The sequence below is a fragment of the Octopus bimaculoides genome, chromosome 11 (assembly GCF_046866305.1).
Source record: "Octopus bimaculoides isolate indiv1 chromosome 11, ASM4686630v1, whole genome shotgun sequence".
In the NCBI taxonomy this organism is placed as follows: Eukaryota; Metazoa; Mollusca; class Cephalopoda; order Octopoda; family Octopodidae; genus Octopus; species Octopus bimaculoides.
In genome coordinates, this window is record NC_142938.1 from 82,614,368 (window position 1) to 82,637,698 (window position 23,331).

Sequence of the window (23,331 nt, forward strand, 5' to 3'; positions counted from 1 at the left end):
CCCGGATTACTACCTCCCACTTTGGAGGGTATGCGTTTGCAATCCAGAAACAGCATATATCAACCTGATGCGCAAAAGGGATAGAGATGCAGACTTTGTGGAGTTAACATGGAAGACATCACCCACATCATAAGCAGTTGTGCAAAAATGTCAACACGGTATTATTTACCGATGAGGTTTGGTGTAGATAGGACAGTATATAATGAAATCCATCGGAAGGATAATCCCGAGGACAAAGAATTAAGAAGACACAGTATGGTAGAAGCCATAGCCACTCATAATAAAAGGAGTACTAGTGGAATGCCCCAGTGAAGACTTCAGTAAAATATAAGCCCAATAGAACTGATATAATGATTTGGGATAGAGAAGAGAAATTGTGTACAGTTGTGAAAATTAGCTGTCAAGCGGATCTTAACATAAAGCTGAAGATCGGTAAAAATGAGAATACCTACACTGAACTATTGAGAAATCTTCAATTACTGTATCATGATTACAAGTCCAGGTTTATATACCTGTAACTACTGGAGCCTAAATCTTGAGAAATTAGGCTTCTCAAATCCAGATTCGAAGACTACAGATCCAATCCATCATTGGAACTGTAAAAATCTGTAAAACTTTGCAGAATTTCATCATTTAAATATATATGGGCATGTCTAGATATGTAACTATAGACCGATAGAATAAGTACTAGGCTTACAAAGAATAAGTCCTGGGGCCGACTTGCACGACTAAAGGTGGTGCTCCAGCATGGCCGCAGTGAAATGACTGAAACAAGGAAAAGTGTAAAAGAGATACCAATGGAGTAAGGATATGTCAGATTTTACAGAAGAGAATACATATAACTGAACACGATGGAAACCTGACTGCCTGCTTAAACATTAGGATAATTTTTAACTGACACCTTCAAAGTGACACATACTTGGCATTGTGTTTGTCAACCTACAGCAGGATGACACTAATGCTTACACTCAATACCCACCACTCTACATTAGCATTCAAACTGCATGCTCTCACCTTATCTAGATCCCCTCTCACGAATATATTTAGAACTTTTAGATCTAATCTTATAATCAATCCGCAACCTACTCTCCATTTCCCATAAACACAATACCAAGAAGATGATTCACATATAAATTTACATCTAAACAAATAGGTTTTGACATTTCATACCATTTCTTAATCTTTGTTAATAATTTTCTTTTAATTCTCCCATATATCTTTCACTGGCAGAACAGTCATTACACAAAATTACCTGATATTATGTTCATTCCGAATATTAACACCTGAACTTTTTTCTTTTTCACCCATTCATATTCATTTTTGAATTCCTTCAAATCACCTTTCATTTTCTCATTTTGAAATACACAGTTGATTTAAGGGGCGTGTATCTAGGCTGGCATATATGTAATTTATTTTCCTTTATCCTCTACCGCTCATCACATCTCATTCTTTATAGTTTCCCAACTTGCATCACAAGAAGCCATGTTTGTTTTGCCTGATGTAATAGCGAATGGCAGAGGTGGGGTCTCGATGCAATTTTGCAAGTTGCATGAAATGCAAATTGCTGTTTTACTTTTTATCGTTTATCTTTTACTTATTTCAATCATTAGACTGCGGCAATGCTGGTGCAACACTTTGAAGACGTTTTTCAGACGAATGAACTGACACCAGTACCTAGCTTTTTTCCTTTAAGCCTGATACTTATTTTAACGATCTCTTTTGCCGAAGCGCTAAGCTACGCGGGCGTAAACACAGCAACGCCGGTTATCAAGTGGTGGTGCTGGACAACCACAGGCAGAAACACACACGCACGCACGCACACAAACACAGATATATATAAATAGAGCGGGTTTCTTTCAGTCTCCGCCTACCAAATCCAATCGAAAGTCTTTGGTCGGCCCGAGGTTAAAGTAGAAGACACCAGCCCAAGGTGTCACGTAATGCGATTAAACCCAGAACCTTGTGGTTGGAAGGCAAAATTCTTACAACATAAGAATTTACTGCGCCTTAGTAAAGAAACTCGAATAACTTGGACCGACATCATAATAGATACTTGTGAGTATTTGCATACACACACACACACAAGTACACACGCGCGCACAAATGTGCACATACACACGCAGACATGTACACACATGATAATAGGAAGACTGAAAAATTTTGTGATTTGAAAAGAAAGTATCTATATAAATACATTTGATTTATTACTGGAACGTGCAGATGTTCTTAACAGGCATACAGCTTGTATTATAAACCCTCTTCTATATAATATATTCTTTTATTCTTTTCTTTTACTTGTTTTAGTTATTTGACAGCGGCCACGAGGTGGCTGCGTGTGTACGATGCTTGCTTCCCCATCATGCACCCAATTCTATTGAGAAGTACCTTCAGCAAGCCCTTGGCGGTCAGACAAAAGCCTTGTGAGCAGTGTTCGGCAGGTAGAGGTTGAAAGAAGCTCCTTATGAGACCAATTACAATAAATGTGTGCCTTAGTAAATTTGCATACTTTTTTTCTTTTAATTTCTACATTAAATCATAGAGAATTTTCCGTTTAGGTGTATCCGACGCACATTCCTGTTGCATAGACACCTCGCAAGGCATTTGCTTCAAGTTCATTTCAACTGGTTGCAAGATTATACAACTTTATTGCCTAGAGTAATAATCATTGTGTGTGCGTGGGGTGTGTTTATATATATATATATATATATATATATATATATATATATATATATATATATATATATATATATATATATATATATATATACATACATACATACATACATACATACATACATACATACATACATACATACATAATACATACATATATGTATGTATACAGTAATCCCACGCCATATCGCGGTTCACCTTTAGCGGTTTATTATTTAAGCTTACGTCGATTTCTCCGTTATGTAATATATACTGTACAGTAGTGTTTCTACTTCGCGAGTTTCCATCTATTGCGGTGTTTTTTCGGAACGTAACACCTACGATAGTCAAGGGGCTACTGTTTACATATATGTATATATAAACGACTGGTTTCTTTATATGTGCGTGTGTGTATGTGTGTAAATATATTTGTCTGTCTGTCTATCTACCTATCTATCTACCTATCTATCTACCTGTCCATCTACCAGTATATCTACCTGTCTGTCTAGCTAGCTGTCTGTCTACCTGTCTGCCTACCTATCTGTCTACCTATCTGTCTATCTATCTATCTATCTATCTATCTATCTATCTATATGTCTGTCTGTCTGTCTGTCTGTCTGTTTGTCTGTCTATCTATCTATCTACCTATCTATCTACCTGTCAATCTACCTATATATCTACCTGTCTGTCTACCTACCTGTCTACTTACCTGTCTACATATCTATCTATCTCCCTATTTATCTATCGCTCTTCGACTGACGTGATGTGACATCGGCTCCGCAGGTAATCCCTTCGTCCGACCTTTTATTGCATACATTTTTTTCAATTTACGCTGGGTATCTGCCGTAGGAGCCCACCCGGCAACATTAATTCCCTCGCGGCCCAATGCATGTACTTTAGCCCGACCCCTGTATCCCTCATGTTTTGTTTTTAGGTGACGGTCCAAGGCCGTTCGCGCTGCCTGGATTTCGGATGCAGAACCCAATCTCAACGGCTCTTCTAAATCCCACATGGCGTAACGAATTTAAAATGAGACGATAACATGAGAGGAAAAGCGAGAAAGAGCGAGAAAGAAGTAGATATAAAAGGTAGAATACTGAAAAACTGGAAAACGAAAAATCATCAGAAAGAACCAAAGGGGAGAATTTCCACTTAAATCGTTGAATATCAGGCTGAAAAGATGGTGGCCTCTATGCAAACACACACCTATTATCGTGAGCGTGTGTCCAGACGATTTAGTAGGTATAGGCAAGAGTATCATAGGTATAGGCACGTAACATTCAGTGAGGTTAAACGGCTAACGTTGTTGAGCAATAAAATGTTAGATTGATATTTCCCATCAAATGTGTTCTCTCTCTCTTTCATACACGAGCTCTTACTCGTTTCTGTCATTATTGGAAATTTCTCTTGGTTCAAAAATGTGTTTTTATCAACTTGGATTCGATAAAGAATACGAGGCCATGATGGTGGATTAGCAGAACTCCTTGTTCATCGGAACGGATGTCTTGTAATATTTTTCTGTCGCATCGTGCTCTGACTTCAAATTCAAACGCAGTCTTCTTGGGCAATGGACTAAATTCGTCACCCTCTCAATTCTAACATCTTAGCATGATGCGTGTGTATAGCCCAATCCACTCTGTTGCAAATATCGTGTCAGTATCGTGACAGATCTTTGGTTTAAGGCTATTCGCCCTCTCTACGATCCGCCAGTCTCTTAAGCCCTGTAAATGAGCCCTATAAAGCTTTCACTTAGGAAAGTATATTAGTTTTAATAGTAACAACTAATATACTAAAATAACCCATCCGAAGTCTTTCGATTTATTGAACTATCAAAATGCTTTCTAATTTTTCCAAACAGTTGATGCATTCTAGTAATATCGATCTCCATATCAGCTGCTAATTTATTAGTAACCTTGGCAATAGAAGTTTATATTGCTTTACCTTCTCTGATAATTACGTTGAGCTAGATTTAACAAACCATAACCTCTTTCATCCGTGGCGAAGTTTTACAACCCATTATAGATTATGTATCTAATACCGACCTTCTTTTTTCTATCTGAACATCATGAATTTAAAATAGATAGAAATATGAATTTTTCGTTATTTTGTTTTCTTTTTTTTTTTTTTTTTCTCATCATATTTATTGATCGGGAACTTCAAAACGACTCAACGTAACCGCTTTAGAATTTCATTTATGTACATCAAAGGAAGTACTGGTTAATATAACTATAATATATATATATATATATATATATATATATATATATATATATATATATAATAATAATAATAATAATAATAATAATAATAATAATAAATGTAGGTATGTATGTATGTAGGATAATAGTAATAGCTTGAAATGAAGCAGCCGTAACTTCGATAAATTTGTATGTAAACAGTTGCAGCGTTGCTATTGATTTGTTGTAAAGCTTTTGTTATAATGATAATTATTACGTAAGAAAAAAGCAACAAAAAGTTAGCAATGAATTATATTATACCTTTCAATTGGAAGTTGCTTGCTGCAGATAAGTTACATTAAGTAATCCTAATTGTATTTCGTAATTTGATTGATCGATATTTTGTCATTATCGAGATCAATGCACAATATCCATAACATGCATTTGTGGGAGCTGGTAAATAATAATTTATGTTATTAAGACATCACATTACTGTATACGATCATTGATTCCTTATCCATTTTTATATTTAATACATATTCATATTATCGATGAGGACCCGTAGCGATGTCTAGAGCTGTAAAGTAACGAAGTAAATATGGATGCAGAATTTTGTTTCTTTTTTCAGGGAAATCTTTTATGATATCCATCTAATTTAACCCTGGTCTTCATATAATTATCAGTCATATTATTATAATAAATTCAGAGAATTAATTATATACTTCTAGAAAATTTGAATCTCTAATAGATTTGTGCGAAGAGCAATGAATTAATTGAAATAATAAAATGAAAATCGTCCAGCTATATTTCATTTTAACTTTTTTAAGATTCGGAAGCGGAAATACTTCTGGATTTTAACGTCCATTAAACCGCCGCATTTGTCACCAGTAATCATTGGGATATTTCATGATCAATGAAATTTTACGCTCGCAAAAGCATCCTCGACAATGCATGTCATGTGACAAGAGCCTTGCAGATTGAATACCGTCATCGGAAAAATTAATTTAGCGTTGAGACATCGCATTGTAGCAAGATTTTTAGGAATTCCTGTACTTGATCTACATAAACCCGAAACAAGCAAAAATACCTCACTAATGACGTTTATATATAACTACGAAAATTCAATTACCGTTGCCAATCGTTACACTAGTCTCATTGACCCAGCGTTGCGGTTTGAGATTAATTGTGAAGTCGTATATTACTCTATAGTTTCCATGTGGATCAGATCAAAATTAGAGGCAAGTGTAACGTTCGCTTTACCGTTCCCTTTTAGTCACATCTATATTTGATGGGTATTGTAAAGACTAATTTTCCTTACGGTGACTAGTAAATATATGTATTCTGAGATGTGCAGGAAACATGTTCCTGGTTTGGAGTGATGATGCAACTAAACACAATATTTCATGTTTCTGTGATAGAGACGTTTTCGTTGTTTCTCTCTCTTTTTACATAGTAAAACTTGGAAAACTCAACGCAGCAACAGTTTAGTTTGTAATTCAATTCGGGTGGCAATGAAAACATGTTTAATCGGTCTACAGCATTATTATGAGCACAGGAATTTAGACATTGAGAAATAATTGCTCAGTCGAAAACAAAAGGAAGATTGAGCTCGCGAAGAACACTGCAATGAGATATCTAACGTGTTCTGTATTCAAGTATGGTGGGTATTAAAAAGGCGTGTTGACGTAGTACGTACATTGTCCAAGCATGTATGTATATATTTATTTATATATATATATATATATATATATATATATATATATATATATATATATATATATATATATATATATATATATATATATATATATATATGTATATATATATATATAATTATCAGTGTGAGAAAGTGTCAATGTATTATACATACGTTTATGTATGTGTCTCATCTCTCTGTCTCACTGTTTCTGCCAACCTGAAAGTCAGTCTGTCTGCCCGTCTCTTTCTTTCTCTCTCTCTCTCTCTCTCTCTCTCTCTCTCTCTCTCTCTCTCTCTCTCTCTCTCTCTTTCTCTCTCTCTCTCAAACACACACACACACACATATATATATATATATGTATATATATATATATATGTATATATATATATATATATATATATATATATATATATATATATATATATATTAAATATATATTTAGATATATTTAAATAGAAACATTATTTCTAAATCTCTCAGTCATTGAGCAACATTATTCTAAAGTAAAGATTTGCCAACATAATAGGACAAACACCGACACACATATACTTACATATCTATCTATCTATCTATCTATCTATCTATCTATCTATCTATCTATCTATCTACGATGGGCTTCTTTCGGTTTCCGTCTACGAAATCCCCGCACAGGGATTTGAAAGGCCCGAGGCTATAGCAGAAGACACTTGGCGAAGGTGCCAAGCAGTGGGGATGAACCCGGTATCCTGTGGTCGGTAAGCAATTATCTTAGCACGCAGCCACTTCTACGCCTAAAGATATATATATATATATGCAGGTTTTCTGTAGAGCAGACATTCACGTTATTCAGCTTAGGGAGCTATGGTACCAACCATACACTACATGCCACACAGTGGGACTGAACCCGGATCTGTCTTCCTACGAAGCAAATTGCCTTAAATACATACCCATGATTTGCCCACATATGTATCTCTTGTAGCATAGGCAATATCAAGTATTGTAGTAAATGCACATTGACACACACACGCATGTACATATATTATATAAGTACATGAATGTATCTAAGTATGTGTGTGTGTGTGTGTGTGTATAATGAGAAGAAGGGTTACATTCTTACGGGTTTGTGCGTGTGTGTGCAAGCATTGATATCATGTGATAAACATTTGCTGCGATAGTTGATGTTGACGTTGTTGTGAAAGTTGATTGTAAGAGAAAAACTGAAGTAAAAAGGAATGTGTCGATTGGCGGAAGATGGCAAAATTAATATTTCTTTAAAGAAACATATTACGAAACTGAAGGTGAAAGAGCAACAGGTACAGAAGAAGGTCGAGTCAGAGCGTGTTGAAGAGAATCTTCAAGTGTGGGAGGGGCTAAGAAGAAAAAGGGGTGGATAAATCGTAATATTTGCTCTTCTGAAACCAAATAGAACAGGTAGAAAGTGGGTGGAGTGTACTTAGATATACGTGGTAAGGTTACAATGACATAACTATTGATGGGAATATAGTAAGCGTTGCTTGAGTAAAAAGGCTGTGCGTGCGTGCGTGCGTGTGTGTGTGTGTGTGTGCGTTTGTGTTTGTGTGTGTGCGTGTCTGTTCACTTGACTACATTATGTGTGTGTGTGTGAAAGTGAGAGACAAATGAGAAGTCGAAAGAAAAACGAAGAGAGAGAAAGAGAGAGAGAGATAAGGAGGGAAAGTGTCAGTGTAGGAGTGAATGAGAATGTAGAGATATTGAAGGATAATCAGGAATGAGTGATGGAGGAGTACTTTGTACTAAGACACCTCAACGTTGAAAAATACTGATCTTCATACAAGTTTGTGCAAATAATACACTATCTGACTTTCTAACTCTGGTTCTCTGTTTATTTATTTTATTCGCCCTCTCCCCTCCCTCTCCCTCTCCTCACCCCTTCTCTCTCTCTCTCTCTCTGATCTCTCTATTCTTCTTCATGTCGGTGTATATATATCGATTTGCGCAAGACATATATACACACTTACCGGTGTGCTTTTATGTCAATATACGCGCCACTCAGTTTCTAATTCCATTCACTGTCTCTGTCTGTACGTCTGTGTCTCCCCCTTCTCCCCCTCTCCCCTCTAACTTTTTTCCATTTCTCTCTATCCCTCTATGTTTCTTCGAATATGTGTTTATGTACACACGATATACATACCCATATGTATGTGACTGTGTGTGTGTGTATGGATCTATGTATACGTGTGCATGCAAGTGTACATGTACGTATGTGTGTGCATGGTGTATTAAAGATCACCAAACAAAGATATCCATAACCACACACACACACACACACATACACACATATACTCTCTCTCTCTCTCGCACACACACACACACACACACACACACACACACACGCACATATACTACTAGCTCGCTAGAAAGCTCGCAAGCGATCCAAATTTGATTACATACGTGAAATGCTGCCACTGTCATCATACATTCTAGAATATGTCTCCACGAAAACATTTCGCTGGTTGTTTATATACATATTTATGAACACAACCATGATTACTTCGTCAAAACGGCTTTCTTCCCCGTTCTCTCTTGCCCCCCCCCCTTCTCTCTCTCTCTCTGTCTTTCTTTCTTACTTCTACCTCCTTCCCCCCTAACTCCCTCCCTCCCTCCCTCTCAATCACTGTTCTACCGTTATCATGTCATAATCTTCTACTTCAAACTGTCATCTCATTTCATACTCCCTGCACTTTGCTATATCTCATCACAAAGTGAGAGACCCTAAGCTTATTGTCTGACCTGCTTTACATTCCTTACAATTACACATTAATCCTAAGAAGTATAGAAATAGACAGATTCGACAATGTTGCTCTAGATATTCGAGAATGACGCGAAAGTTGCTGTTGAAATTTCTTAGATCATCGCATTGTGTGTCATTGCCATCCTTTGGTTAAATAAGGACATCAATAATTGCACCCCATCTCTTACATCTTGCATTAGTTATCCTCCGATTACCTACTTAGAATTCATTCTCATTTCCCTGTTTGTTTTCGGTCTTCTCAGCGGTCTCACACTTCATGAGCATGGCATCTACATGCCATACATTCCAAACGCGTTTCTGGATGCATACAAACCTGACACATGACTGTCTTGCTTATGTGTTGCAGAGAGAGTCTCGAGAATTGTGAATAGAGATCCTTACATTTAACACTCTGTTTAAGAAGTATTGCTGTTTGATTTAATATCAGGAACTTTCCAGGTAACATTCTAAATCGGCAACAGAAATGTTCAACAATATCGAAGATTTTGGATAATATCTTAATTCAACACCGTTTACAAATTCTTACCGTTACCTTATGAATTTTGAACCTACAATTCAGGATCAAAACTTCAACTGCTTCACAAGTTCCTGACACTGAAGTAACTAAAGATATCTCTTTAACTGGATATCAGATATATTATGTAGTTGTCGTCATCAAAGAAACATGTCTTTTGGACAACTTCCACACAGTTTTCTGACACACTTCCACGTCAACTGATTCGGTATACGTTACTGATGAGCTACACAAGTCCAAGCAGAAATAAGTCTTTTGAGACAACATATTTGACCTTATATTTGGCTCAGCACAACCTGCTTTCTGCGTCACAGATTCAGTCAAACTATAAATATTGTTCGCACAATATTTCTGTAGGCAAAGAATTATCAACAATACATGAAGAACTCAATTCTCCATATCCGTCTTGTAAGCTTTTCTATTATTTATAAACATATATATATATATATATATATATATATATATATATATATATATATATATATATATATATATATATATATATATATATATATATATATATATAATGTGTGTGTGTGTGTGTGTGTGTGTGCGCGTGTGTGTCTATTGTGTATTTTGTATAGATGTAGAATGGCACGAAAACTTTGGTACGAGACTAGCATTTCACATTACCACAATCTTCAAATGAAAAACCCTACTTGCGAACCCCGAGTCGCGAGACAAATTAAGGTGTTGCCCTCGTGATCGTTGGATTCTGGTTTCGACTCCTGACCAGATGGAACGCCGTGTTCATGCGCCCAAAGCTTCGTGTTACGTTTCTCCGTTCTACAATGTTGGCAAAGTGGTGACAGCGAGTAATCCTGCGTGAGGTCGGCGTCCCGTTTTGATGGGGAATATATATATACCATAAAAAATCCGTAGGCCCATGGCTCTAGAAGTGCCAGTTACTAAAGAAATTTACTCAAAATGGCAGTCAATGTGATCGAAATTGGGCGCTCATGGGTAGAAACCGAAATGTTCAACTATATCGCCATACTCTTTCAAATTACACTTTAGTTTCTAGGAAAATTATAATCCTTACAACAGTTTTCATCGTAAGTAAAATGCATGACGTTTGTGTTAGGGGTCTAGTCGACAATTTCGACCCCAGTAACTGACTACTACCTTATTTTATCAAACTCCAAAGTAATGAATGCTAATTTTGACCTCAGCCTCATTAGAACTGAGGACGTAGAGTCGTAGTAAATACTACGAGACGTTTCCAGCAGTCGACTGTAGCAATTCCGAAATAACAAAAACACGATGTTATGGCAACTGAGGTTGAAAGACTGATTTTTCTGAGTGAAATGTTTTCGTTAGTGAGTTATTAACTGACGCATGCCAGGGGTGAGGGTTTCTGGCAAGGGGATAAGCAACGAGATGCTGATCCATCATAATTGAACGAGGGACTTGCTACGTGCTCGTCCAATCAGCTTGATATTCTTTTTCTACCGAGTTAGACACACACTTGTTATGCTTACAATCAGAATTGCAGTGAACCAGTGATCGGTGTATTGGAAACTTGCAATCACCAGTTGCAATATAGAAAGTTAAGTGTATTGATGGATTTTATGGAAAAAAAAATATTGGGTTGCTCATATCCAGAATGCTTTGATCATCAGGGATGACTTGGAGCTATGCAACAACAACAACTAAAACCCCGCTGCATACGGCAGAGAGCAGCACACTTTATTTCATGGCACCTTATTTCCAAGTTGTTTCGATGAAACCAGCTGGAAATATGGGTTTCAACCATGCATACCGTTTCGCACCAGTGTCACTATAGGAGCTATCTAATCCTTCGGATTATTGAATCTTTTATTTTATGAAGTTCTTTTGCGTACAAAGGATATGTATTTGTTTTTCTTTTCGCTCTCACATTGCTTATAATTTCACAACCTAACTCGTTTGTCAATATTTTACTATATTTCTTTTTACGCCTTGCTTTTATCTACAACGGAATTGAATAGAATTCTACCACCAAGTGAATTTACAAAATAACGTTCTGTTATTCAGTGCTTAATGTTATTTGTTTTCTATACCACAGATCAGATATATCATAATCCAGAATTTGTTTTCTACTTTACATACGTTTCGCAATACAACAGGGTTTCCTAAGACACACAAATAATTTATCAGGCAATAGAGATAGCGTAAATATTTTCTAAGCTGACGATGCGTTAATTTCTCTAGAGAAGTCATTTTAGATTCTTTTACTTTTCTGTCATGATGATGATGATGATGGCACCGACGACGACGATGATGATGATAGTAATAAGATATACACAAATAGTTGAAGGAGATTGGAATAGAATGGCCTGTAGATCTTCTACAGAAAGTTTGCATCTTAGGGACAGGAAGAATTATTAGGAAGATCTTAAGCACTTAAAACGCTATTGAAAGTGGATACGTAAGGTTCTAGGCAATAACTTGCTACTCTCATAAATTCTACCGGGAATAACAATGAACCTGAGTCAATTCAATAACAATAATAGACTTTTACCAGCGGCGGTCATTCCTACACGTAAGACTATGTTGCAAAATGGTTTAGAAACATCTTCTGAAAGAGGAAACCAAATAAAATTTAAATGTTGCAGTTTTGACGCCATGTAGTGTATGGGGACATTACCTTTCACTTTATACAAGTGAATATAAAATTTACTCATAAAGGAACGTGAAGTATAATTCTTTTCTACTCTAGGCACAAGGCCCGACATTTTAGGAAAGGGGGCCAATCGATTAAATCGACCGCAGTGCTCAACTGGTACTTAATTTATCGACCCCGAAAGGATGAAAGTCAAAGTCGATCTCGGCGGATCGGCTTGAAAAATTGTTAGATATTATGATATTTCTATTAACATGAAACCAAGGGTAGCCTCAGTATACCAATGCTCTGTTGAGCACTCATTCTTGTTGCTCGACATTTACATGTATGTGTTTGTGTGTGTATGTACGTGATCACGTTAAAATTGATACATAGATAACTTAGCAAGGAAAAAAATGATTCAGTTTCTAGCCAAAAACCTATCCCCGATATAGGTAAAGATTACATAGCATATGTATCCAATGAGCACTTTGAAATTTTCATCGACTCAAGAATGGCACTCGGTGGTCTGATCACATTATCTATGACAATATTGCAGCAAATTCACCTTCAAAATGCATTGTATCGTAGTTTTAATGGAGTAAGATTAAGTGAAGTTATCTAGCATCAGAAATGTACATTACTGAAAATAGTTTCAATCAACAAAGAAGATTTAACATTATCGTTCGATGTGTTAATATCCGCAGTTAAATCGCATGCGATTCACACCCATTCATTCTACTCTTTGCAGTTTTAAATACGGAGATATGGAATGTAATGATCTGAATTGTACTATTTTGAGAATAAATATACAGGAGGATCATAGCTCAATGTTTTTGAACATATCTTTTCATTATCAGAAAATAACTTCGAGCTAAGCAACGAAAACAATAATGCCAACCGCATGTCTGCCATCAGAAAGTAAGTTGCTGTGGAAATGTATTTCTATGTTTGCCAAGGAAATGAATATAACAAATTACAAGATTAATCTTCTCAGTGTGGAATAAACTTAACAGCTCGGCATGCATTGTTATATTAATATTAAAATTTGATACCAGAACGTCCATATTGCGTTAGAAAGAAGAGTTAATATCAAATCGAAACAGGACCAGCTTTCAGCCTCACACGTATGCGTCAATGTATACTCCATCACCATAACTACCGACACTAGTAGAAACAACAACGCTAGTAGAAACAATAATAGAAGTAATAACAACACCTGCTGCTACAGTAGTCTTATCAGGATCAGTCTCATTGCCATTATTATTATTATTATTATTATTCAGTAGCTTTATTTTTATAACGTGCTTTCACTTCACTACCGAGCGCAGCTCTGTGCGCCTTGGGTATGTGCTGTGGTTTGCTCTGGTGCTCTTATGTTTACTGTATTGAAAGTGTTTTGCGTAGAATGTGTGCAGTACCCAGTAGTGCAATTTTCTGTATGTTATATATATATTTGTAAGTCCTGATGTTTTTGTTATGTATTTGTCTGAATATTTTTTTATTATACCTAAGGCACCTACTATGATAGGAATTGTTTCTGTTTTTAGATTCCACATTCGAGTTATCTCTATTTCCAGGTCTTTGTATTTTGAAAGTTTTTCCATTTCTTTTAGAGAAACGTTGTCATCTGCTGGTATTGATACATCAATTAGAAAGCATTTTTTTTCTTCATGATCTTTGACAACTATATCTGGTCTATTTGCCTTAATTTCTCTATCTGTGTGTATTGGCATATCCCAGAGTATGGTTGCTTTCTCGTTTTCTGTGACCTTTTCTGGTGTGTGTTTATACCATCTTTTTTCTGTTGCTATTCCATAATGTTGGCATAGCTTCCAGTGTATATAGGTCCCAGCTCTGTCGTGTATGTGAATATATTCCTTCTTAGCCAGGACTGGGAAGCCAGAGATAATATGATTTATTGTTTCTTGTCGATCTCGACATATTCTACAGTTACTTGTTATATTTCTTTTCATTATGTGTTTTTGGTAATTTCTGGTGGGGAGGCTTTGGTCTTGTGCAGCAATTATAAATCCTTCAGTCTCTGCTTTGAGTCCTGAGCTTCTCAGCCATTGCTGGGATTTTTCTCTGTCTATTTCTTTCGCATTTAGTTTAGCCCAGTATTTACCATGTAGGGGCTTTTCTTGCCATCGTTTTATCATGGTCCGTTGCTGTTCTAGTAGGGGCTTTTCTTGCCATCGTTTTATCATGGTCCGTTGCTGTTCTATTATTATTATTATTATTATTATTATTATTATTATTATTATTATTATTATTATTATTATTATTATTATTATTATTGAGTGAGAGAGCAGTGCATGCTATTAAAGTGACACTAGGGTAAAATATACGAAGCCCAGTATACCCGTCATGACTACCCGTCTGACAAGGGTACACCAGGCACATGCATTACAAACATATGTGAGCAATATGGTAAGTTCAAATGAAGATAAACAGCGCATGAGCTTGCAGGTGGGGCCCTGTTGGAATTTTCTTCAGGTCGAGTAGCCCATCCCGCTTAAAAGGTCCCTGAATAAGGTTTGTTTAAGGATGTTGAGCAAAACACCCATGTTTCCAAAGGTGAATTATTCAAACCCCAAAGAACTCCTCTCAACACATGGCTATGATCCTCCCCCACTACTTCTGCTCGTGATCAGAGATGCACATATCCTCAGACATAAAGTCACATGCGCAACTGGTTAAGGTCAAGCAAGTGACAAGCAAATTTGTGATATTGAACAGAATATTTGCTGTAGCCCATCTTTTAGACCAAGACAAAACAATGTACATGATAACACTTCCAATCACTTAAGATCAGAAGCCATGAGGACATGTGCCTGGTACTGCATCAGGGCATTCATTATTATTATTATTATTATATGAAATCTCACAGCTTATTTTGCTGGGTATGATGGAAAGTGTCAGCTGTCCACAGCCAGCAGCCATAAGGTGACACTTGGTTACTGGTCATGCTTCAAGAACCCTGGGAAGAATTCTTGCAGTTCCAAGCAATTCTGATTTTTGTGGGTGTTCTACCTTCACACTTGCACCAATCGTTTTCAGCCATTTTGGTAATTGACTGCTGATATTTCCAAGTGCACCAATTACTATTGTATCTCATCTACTCTATTCATTGATCACAACCTCCGCATTTCCCACTTTGAATCGTCATAGTTGCTTTGTTTTTTTTTCACATTGACCGTTTACACCGGGGCACGCTATGTCAATTATCATACATGCTATTTCTTTTTTATTCACCACAAGAATATCTGGTCTCCTATATCTGGCCATGTGATCGAACTAGATCGTTACATCCAGCAGGATTTTGCAGTTCTCATTTTCGGTGACTCCTTCTCGGGTTTGTTCATATCACGTCTTTGCTCTTTGTAGGCAGTGATTTGCCCTGAGCTCCCCATGGATCATTCTTGCCCCATTGTCGTGGCCTCGTTTGTATTCGCGTTGTACCAATTTCGGGCATTCCGTAACGATGTGCTTTACCATTTCACCACATTCTGCATTTGTCGCTATCTGTAGTTTGTCAATTCTGCACTTCATATAATTGGTCCTTAATAAAGTGCCAGTGAAACACTGGGGTGGATGTAATCGGCTTGTCTCTTCCTCACAAACTTAAGACCTTGTGTAATCCCATTGACGCCTCGTCTGTGTATCGTCTTCTATGTTTTGCGTTCGGTCCTGGTGGCCAATAGAGAAATTTTTATCATTATTAATAGTAGCAATAGCAGTAGCAGCAGCAGTAGCATTAGTAGTAGTAGTAGTCAATACTGTATTTTTACTGCATTAAGTTATTGTTGCAATCAATTGTGACTTTAGATTGTATCTTTATACGATCGTATACAATGAAAACTTTCGCCAAAACCTGCCCCGCCACCATCAACAAAAGCAAAAGCCATATGAATAAGAGCAAACATTAAAACAACAACAGAAAAAAAAAGCAAAGTCGTTGTATCAACTTTACCATTGTCAGTGTTACTATATTATCTATCATCCTCCTCATCATCATCATCATCAAGTCCTATCAACATCATTGTTTGTGTACTTTTGCTATTTGAACGTATGTTGTTGTTATTGTTATCGTTGTTATCCAATCGTGGAGTGTCCCTGTTTGTTTTGTCTTTATGCGTGATCTGTGCAGGAGACATTTTGTCCCGATTCAATTACCATTGTCTTGGAAAATGAATTCTCACTCTTTTAAGCCACCAGATATAAACACGCGCACGCACACACACTTACACACACAATAACCAGCAACAACAAAAAAACATTTACACACAAAGGTTGGGAAAAGAAGGGTAAAAATCAAAGTAAGACGTAACGTAAATAAAAGATCAGTTATGTTAACCTTTTACTACTTACGCATAGAAAACGAAACATTACTAAGAGAGCGAAAATATAACAAAACCATCAGAAAAACGAAACAGAAATTTTTAAAAAAATCATCGCAAATGGATGTCTTAATCTTTTGTAGATGTTCGCCATTTTAGTTACCCTCTGACATTTAATAACAAACAAGGCTTCTAATGAATGCTTTGACGAGGTCATGCGCAAATCTAATAAACTATAACGTGATTTTAGTTATTCTGCTAAGTTAATTGTATTACGGCAAAACGCAAATTATTGGGCGACAGGTCGATGGGAAACTCAGAAATACACGGGTGAACGTGCGTTGAAAGAAATGCGCGGGCTTATATGCACAGATATAGGCATAACAAAAGATTATTCATTATAAGGGAAATAAAATATAACACATAGTTAAACAGACATGTTTACGTAATTATTTTTTCGTTGTATGATACTGTATTAGTGATGAAAATATACGTTTGCAACTAAACAAACACACATTCATAATTATACAGGTATAAAACATCAATGAACTCATCTATTTACAAAGATCCACACACATATACATACATAAATATATTTGTGTGAGTATGTGTGAGAGAGAGTCTGTTATTATGTTCAGTTATAAAAAGCCATTTTACATTATTCTCATACGTTACACTATATTTTTGTAGAGTACAAATTTATTATTGTTAAACAAGACGATGGCTTAACTAACCGAAAATTCGAACTCACTGTCAATAATGTTCTTGGAGAGATTCTATGGACATATGGTTATTTATTCATTATTTAATTAACATTGCCTACAATTGTTTCACTATGCACCCAGTTTAAATTACTGAACATAATATAAGTTTGCATTTTCAGTAGTCTGGGTGGAAGTCTTCTGGATTAAATGGACATTACAGAACTTACATTTTTATCAACTGAAATACTCCAACAGACTCTATTTATACATGTATAGCTGCCCCAAATCATCCACAAGAAACTGCTTTCCATGAGATATCGAAGGTAATCTCTTGTGCTATATGCAAAATGGTTGCTCCGACTGTCTTACGAAAGGTCCACACAACCAAAAGTTACTCATACTTCCAAGAAAAGAGTACGGTTCCAAGTATTCCAAATAATGAATAAATTAATAAATACATAAAAGATTGCCCTAAGCACACAAAAACAATCAAATCGGGCAAAATGCTTAGTGGCATTTCCTCCGCTTCTTTTCGTTCATGAGTTCAAATTCCGCTGAGGTCAAATTTGCTGTTGATACTATCTGGGTATGTAAAATATGCAGCTGTTGAAAACTACCTCTCGTGTGTGTGTGTGTGTGTGTGTGTGTGTGTGTGTGTGTGTGTGTGTGAACACACACATATATATCTGCTAAATATTTCAAATTTGGAACACTAGCATTCAGAACTTTAGTCCCATATGCGCTGCAATTCGTCAGCCTTTGCAAGTTTACGGCATTTGTAATAGAAGAGAAAACAGCGACGGTGTGCGTGTTAGCACACATGAACGAACAGAAGCGGAGGAGGCGCCACTAAGCATTTTGCCCGATTTGATTGTTCTAGTGCGCTTAGGGCGGTGAGCTGGCAAATTCGTTAGCACACTGGGCGAAATGCTTCGCGGTATTTCATCTGTCTTTACGTTCTGAGATCAAATTCCTTTCGGGGTCGATAAATTAAGTCCCAGTTGCGCACTGTGGTTATAACTATATTTTTTCTCATCTGTATAGGTCAGACATTCTAGTTTTCGTTGCAGAATATTTCTGTATGCTTGGCGCTTTATATTTATAAATGAGTTCGTATTTGTGAATTCACTTCTATCGTTTAATATTTAAACCAGCACATTTATATATATATCAGTTAATTATTTTTATGTATCAATATTCAATTCCAAGTTATTAGAATATTGTTTTTGGAAATTTTATATATTTACGCCTGAAGCACCACTGTATCTCAGTGATCGAAAACTGGGACTATCGTAAATTTTTTGACTTACAATATGTTTAAGTGCATCTATAAAGCAACTATTTAATTAAAAATTGTCTAAAGATATCTCGAGCTTAATTAATTATAATGTTTATCGATCTGTCTCGCATCATAACTAAAATATTAATTTTGTTGTTGCTGTTGCTATAACTACATATATAAATATGAATTCTTCTATGAACACCTACCGACATAGGTATGTACATTAACCCAGATACACACATACGTACATACATGTGCATAAATATATAGATACATACAATCAACTAGGTATGCATAAATACACACACACACACACACACACACACACACACACACACACACACACACACACACACACATATATATATATATATATATATATATATATATATATGTACATATATATGCACAAATACATAGACATACTTATGCCCATGATTGATTCATGCGTACATCCACGAGTTCAGCCATTTATATCCATATAATATACATGTACATGTGTGTGTTAGTGAGAATGTGTGTATGCATATATTGTATATATATACTATAGTTAATATATGATTTTTATTCTTATTAACATGTATTCGTAAGAATATTCTGAAAAGCAAATGTATCTGTATTTCTTGTGTCTAAATCTCTACTGAAATTTGAAAGGAAATGATATTAATTTTTCCATTTAATATCTTTGAGAGCGAGTGGAATATTTGACACGACAGCAACATATATTTCCTTCATCTGTTATATCTACACCAACAAACAAGCATGATTCGCATATCATTCTCAATTTCATACCAAGTACCGAATGCTCAAGATGTCATTCACTACAATCAGTACTCCGCATTATTGGGCAAGTACATTAACCACATATATCATTGAAATATCCTGTCTTAGTATTTCGTGGATACTTGGTACCTTATTGTAATGTTCAGACAGGCGCGTCGTGGCCATCTTGGCACTAAGCTAGCCATTTAATCTAACAAACTATTTGTTATTCAGCTGATATATATATATATATATGTGTGTGTGTGTGTATGTGTGTGTGTGTGTGTGTGTGTGTGTGTGTGTGTGTGTGTGTGTGTGTGTGTGTGTGTTGAGAATTTATAAAAAAACAGAAGTCGAAGACGGGTGTGTAAACACCAGATGTTATTAGTTTAACGCTCGGGAAGTGAGAAAGTCTGTTACGTTTCAAGCCTACGCTCTTCCACAGAAATAAACAGGGAGAGAAAATAGAAAAGCTTTAGTGGCTAGCGATCTATCATAGTAACAGATATATATATATATATATATATATATATATATATATATATATATATATATATATATATATATATATATCATATACATACATAAACACATATCCATGTGTGTATATATACAGGTATAAACACATGTATGCATCTACACAGTAACATATGAAAACATTTTATTTAAACCCTAAGTGATTGAAACATCTTTTGATTTTGACTTCAGATGTTACACACACTGTCAATCAAGTGTGATTGATCGTCAACAAAGCGAAACTAATCCGTTAGTTGTTTTCTACACTTGAACATAAAAGCACGCAGCACATAACAAATATATACTGTTTCAATTTGACTGCATTCTTAATACTAATATGTCTGTTTAACCTCCACTTTGCTGTATCAAGTGTCACTTGTTTCATTACGTATTCTATAATTTAGATGATGTAAGAACACGTTGTTGTTTCCACGAATATCGTAGCTGCTGTTTATATTATTACACAATAGATCACGTCATGTGACATGTGGGAAGTAATTGATTATATATCAATATTCGTGTATGATAATGGAGCGTCCCACATACATCTACAAATACATGCAAACACACACATACATGCAAACACACACATACATGCAATTGGCGTAGATCACACGGATATGAACCATGAAAGATAGATTGCATGCATTTTGACCCAAATAGGCGAAGGGCTTAAGAAATGGCATGCAAGATAAATTCTTGATTTATTGCAATTATCTCTGCTTTTAGAGAAAGTAGAGCCATCGCATGGTGGTGGTTGAGAACAAATCCATATGAAACGGTGGTGGGGTGGAGAAAGCGTCTATGATTCTCCACGATTGAAATTCCTTAAGCAAAACACTCTCTGATTATCTAGAGACAAGAAAATAGCTATGGATACCTGTATCTTTTTCAACAAATGCCACACCTTTTCTACAGCAAAACCAGCTACCTATAAATACGAGAGTAGAAAATATTTCTGGCCTTGGCAGTTTATATAAAAGAAACCAAAATGAAGTCAAAGAAATACCTCACGGAGTAGCGAGTGGAATGCAATTAAACAGCAACGACGAATAAGTGAATAACGGTATATCATATGCGTACGTGTGTGTGAATGCGTGCGTGTATATCTATATATATGCATATATGTATGTATATGAGCGCTGTATTCTGAGCAAAGCAATATATTATAAGTTGCTCCAGTCTAATCACTTATACAGGGACAGTGCTACGATGGCGGCACGTTTAGAAGGTATGTTCGCCGGCAGCTTAGCATTATTCAAAAGCAACAAGAATATGGAAGTGCATTGTGATCAGCGATCACAATTACATCTGATGGTGAGGTTGATACAGTGATATATATATATACACATGTGTGTGTGTGTGTGTGTGTGTGTCTATGAATGTACAAGCACCTCGAACAATAGAGAGCAGTCACTATATTTAATTCCATAACGGCTACCTCTGATGAGCGCAGGGTTACATAATCGGACTGTTACATAACAATCCGTTCAACCCCTAGTACGAACCTTAATGGATATATAGTATAGTACACTTTGATATTTTTACATATATATGTATATAGATAGAGAGATAGATACAAGCATACACACACACACACATATAGTCGAACGTTTTCGTTTAGTATATTTATTGGTGAATGCTTGATTGGACGGGGCTATCCAACAAAAGAATATAAAACCAATGTCGAAAATATTGTTTCTACTGTTATTCTAGGCAGTTCGTTTTACCTTTCAGCATGCTAACTGCTGACACTAGAGATCCAGTGTGTTGTGTTGTGTTGGCACTCCGTCGCTTACGACGTCGAGGGTTCCAGTTGATCCGATCAACGGAACAGCCTGCTCGTGAAATTAACGTGCAAGTGGCTGAGCACTCCACAGACACGTGTAACCTTAACGGAGTTCTCGAGGAGATTCAGCGTGACACAGAGTGTGACAAGGCTGGCCCTTTGAATTGCAGGCACAACAGAAACAGGAAGTAAGAGTGAGAGAAAGATGTGGTGGAAGAATACAGCAGGGTTCACCACCATCCCCTGCCGGAGCCTCGTGGAGCTTTAGGTGTTGTCGCTCAATAAACACTCACAACGCCCGGTCTGGGAATCGAAACCACGATCCTATGACCGCCAGTCCGCTGCCCTAACCACTGGGCCATTGCGCCTCCAGAGATCCAGTGTGATTCAAGGATTGACGACTGTTGCGCTTCAACGCTAACATCGTTCAGTTCCTCACCATTATACTGTCCGTCGGCTTCTGTAAATTTGGTCTCTTTTGATAAGCTTCGGAAAAAATGTGGCTCTACAAGTCTGTGGTGACACCATCACTCGAAATCGAGATGTTTACATATAATTCTATTGTCCAGGTTTTTCTCTTTTTTTTTATTTCCTGCTACCGTCACTACTCAACCTGCTAGAAATCTGCTTATATTTTTACAAACAATTCCCGGTTTTAAACCAAAGTGGTGATTTATCACAAGGTGTTTCAGGTAGGCGTCATATATATTTGAAATATTAGTGTAACTCAGTGAAAGATCTTTCAACAAAATGTTACAGGTTAAAAAATAAGCGGGGAAAAATAGAAACGGAGTCTCATAGAAATGTAATCATTGTAAACGTTCGTTTTATTTATTTATTTATTTAAAACGTTTTATGACAAATACTCCTTCAACAATAAATAATTTTACAACATCGTTTGAATCATTTCGTTTTTATGAGGACCTCAATGTATAATGGAAGCATGAAAGACTTTGATAATTTTACTGTATACTATTGGAGCGAAAGAGAAAGAGAGACGGGTGTGACATTTTTATGTAAGCTTCAAATGACTGCAGTAATCTTTATGCGTTACATCAAACACCATAATCGCAGATTAAAGCATCTGCTGAGCTGGTTGCAGCAAATACTGCAACCTTTAAAATATGCTCTAACCTAGTAATAAACGCAGCTTCATTCATGGCAAGTTCATAAAGAAAAAACACATTAGGGACGTGCTCCAGCATGACCTCAGTTCATTGAATGCTGCAAATAATAGTAAAAGATGTTTACTGTAACACAATTAGTATGATAATAGTGACACTTTAAACTTTTCTTTGATTAAGTATAAATCTGTTAAAGCAGTTGTATTGTTATGAGAGCAAATTGAGCCGAATGGATGTTGTGGTATTGATGATTTACCAAGAAAATTAACACAGCAGGTGAAACATTTGCGGCTTAAGATCACATGGACTTTCTGTTTCAAACTGCCAAGACATTAGAACCTACATTACATCGTCAGCCATTTTTGTCTGTCGATGTTTAGTTGCTCATAAGTCTCTACTTTTTACGATATGATTT